This window comes from Olea europaea, unplaced genomic scaffold (genome assembly GCF_002742605.1).
Source record: "Olea europaea var. sylvestris unplaced genomic scaffold, O_europaea_v1 scaffold1636, whole genome shotgun sequence".
Lineage (NCBI taxonomy): Eukaryota > Viridiplantae > Streptophyta > Magnoliopsida > Lamiales > Oleaceae > Olea > Olea europaea.
Genome location: NW_019234008.1, coordinates 9,326 through 12,422, shown reverse-complemented (window position 1 = coordinate 12,422; position 3,097 = coordinate 9,326). Strand labels below are relative to the sequence as shown.

The following is a 3,097-nucleotide window of genomic DNA, read 5'->3' as shown; positions in this document are numbered from 1 at the left end:
AAATATTGAATTTGGGTAGTACCCTAGAGCCTCCATTTATGAAAGCAAAGCCATGATACTATCAATATCCCCTTCTTTGCACAACTCACATATTGTTTCATTGTATGAATAACGAGAAAGCTCATTTCCAATACCGTAAATATGATTTACATACTCAGAAATTGAGCTGTGACTGAAATTTAAAGAAGACATAATTGATTTTGAGCCATATTTTTCGACACTGTTTTGTTGTATATACGAAAAATTTGCAATCTTGAAATTTGACTTGTAATTAAGGAATTTGAAAATAACTCTCCGTACTGTACGAAGAGTTTTTCCTCTCTATACTGTGCGAAGACTTTTTTTAACTCCGCACTGTGTGAAGAGTTTGCCAACTTTTCACACATGGTTCTATTCTCTCCGCACTGTGCAGACTTTTTTTTTTACTCCTTACTAGATTCAACTCTCTACGCACAGTGCGGAGAGTTTTGCCATGATGCGGACCAACTTTCCATACCGTGCGACAAGATTAACTCTCTTCGCATAGTGCAGAGAGTTTTTTTTGCTCTCCATACTGTACGGAGAGTTGGTTTGTCATCTCTCCGCACTGTGCAGAGAGTTTTTTTTTAACTCCGCACCGTGCGAAGAGTTTGCCAACTCTCCGCACATGGTTCAACTCTCTCCGCAATGTGCGGAGAGATTTTTTTCTCTCCGTACATTTTTTTATTTTTACTCCGCACTTAGTTCAACTTTCTCCGCCCCGTGCGGAGATTTTTTTTTCAATTTTACAATATTGAATTACACAAAATTTAGAAATATAATCTTCACATTCAATTCAATCATATCAACACTATTAAAGAATGCAAGTAAAATAGTTTGTATATTCCTTATTCAAACATGAAATATATAAGTATATTTCTTCTAAATAACATACTGCTATACAATTGTAAAAATAATTTACAATTATTTTCTTATATCATGGAAATATTTTTAGATATTGCTTTAAAAGCTTTTCAAAAAAATTAAAATTCATACACTAATAAAAATTCGATAAATACAGAATTCGTTCAACGCATGTGATAACGACTAATCTTAATAAAAATTTGTCACTTAATACAACTTTCTATTAAAAAGTGACACTTTATAAAGAAGTGATACTCAATGTTAATATTTTTTACTTTCAAATTTTTTATATGATTTTTCAAAAATTTCTAATTTTGATATTTTTGTAAGTTGGCCCTTAATAGACCCCACAAACACCGCTCCCGAGCCTTAGTCCAAAGCTGGGACCATATATGCTCCCGCATTCGATTCTCCTTCCACACCTGAGGTTCAGATCCCTACCTGCTCCCTTAGCCAGCTATTTCTTAGCTTTCGCATCTCATTCCCTCTTTAATTTCTCCGTTGTGAAATTCTTCACTGAGAGAATAATTTTTTTGTTTGTTTCTAAAGTAAAGTTTTCGATTCATTTTTTCGAACAAATTATAATAAAATTGAACAGATTCTTTATAGTAATTCACACACACACACACACACACATAAATAGTTGTGAGTGTTTTGTAAAATCTTTAAATTAAGAGACGTTAATTGAAATTGAAGAACGCGAGCACTTGGATTGAATCTTCGAAGCTCTAAAGGTTAGACTGGACATTCGGAAGTGACTTGAGGAACACGTGTATGGAATTGATATCTTTTAATGGAGCTGAATTTATTAGTGACGATCTTGTTTTATTTCTGTGAGTTTTGCTAATTTGATTTTTGCTTTCAATTTAGTTTTGAATTAGGATTTTTGACGGGAAGATATAATCAATGAATTGCTTGATCTCTATAACAGTTGCATTTAAGTCCTTGTATATCAATACTTCTTGAAATTAGGGTTTTAGAATTTTAAACCTTGAGTGCCTCGATTGTTCTGATCGATTCGCGTTTTTTTGTGGCACGACTTCATTTTCAGTGGAAGTGCGATTAACTGATTGTTCGAACTGTGTGAAGTGAGCCTTTGAAGTTGTATAGCATGGCGCAGAGCAATTGGGAAGCAGATAAGATGTAAATATTTGTCTGACTAGTTTCTATATTTAGTTTGACATTTTTTTATATGGGACTGCTCCTCTACTCAGAAATTTGATTCAGTTATTTGACAAATAATTTAACTCAATCTAACGTTGAATAAATATATATTTTAATAAGATCACGGAGAGTTTGTTATAACCAGAACCACAAGATATTGAGCGTTGAATTGACTTAAATCAAAGATCACGATTATTTGTCAAATAAGCATGTCGAATTTATGAGTAGGGAGAACGGTTCCGTTTCTATATTATTTTTCACTTTTGCTTTTGTTTTAGGAAAAGAAACTAAGGAGTCCAGCAGAATTTTTTCCCCATATTTGTGCTATGACTATTCATTCATGTTGAACTTATATTGAAAAAAATCGATTTGGTTGTTTTAGATTAGGGGTTTAAAAAAATGTGGTTAAGAATCAGGAGAAGTTATTAATCTCATAGGATGTATGCTTGAAAATGATTTTGAAAAGAATTGATTTAGAAAAAAAAATCTGTCCCAAAGAAGCCATTAATTATATACAATGATGGACAGACAATAATAAATGTCTAACTTTAGTTAAGCACCATTTATGTCGAACTGATAGGTAGAAAGAAAGAAGTTGGGTTAGTTTTTGTCAGAAGCTGAATTCCTTTGCTTGCCTAACATGTTCCTGACACTGGGACAGAGTTTCCAGTTTTGATCATGTATGTGTCGGAGTATAAATGTAATGTATAAGGCAAGGAGAACACTACTTGTACATAATTTTTTGCACATTAAGGTATCCATAAACTTACTTGGGATATCTATGTGAGTGTGGGACACCTTGATGTACAAAAAATTATGTACACCAAGCAAAGCCCATAAGGCAATTGCATTATTGATTGAGATTTCCTTTGTTACCATTTTTGCCAGGCTTGATGTTTACATTCACGATTATTTGTTGAAAAGAAAATTGCATAATTCTGCACAAGCTTTCATGACGGAAGGGAAGGTTGCTACAGACCCTGTAGGTAAGAGATCCTTTGAATTTGCATGGTAGATTAAGCTTGATGTCGAACATAGCGAGAAACTTATG

At 33.2% G+C, this 3,097-nt stretch overlaps 1 long non-coding RNA gene across 1 annotated transcript; it reads left to right on the top strand.

Moving 5' to 3' along the window:
• Positions 1-1,315: 1,315 nt before the first annotated feature.
• LOC111377297 lies at positions 1,316-3,042 on the top strand. The gene is made up of 3 exons (XR_002699696.1): positions 1,316-1,715; positions 1,934-2,025; positions 2,935-3,042. It is a non-coding gene; the product is annotated as an uncharacterized LOC111377297 (long non-coding RNA).
• Positions 3,043-3,097: the final 55 nt, after the last annotated feature.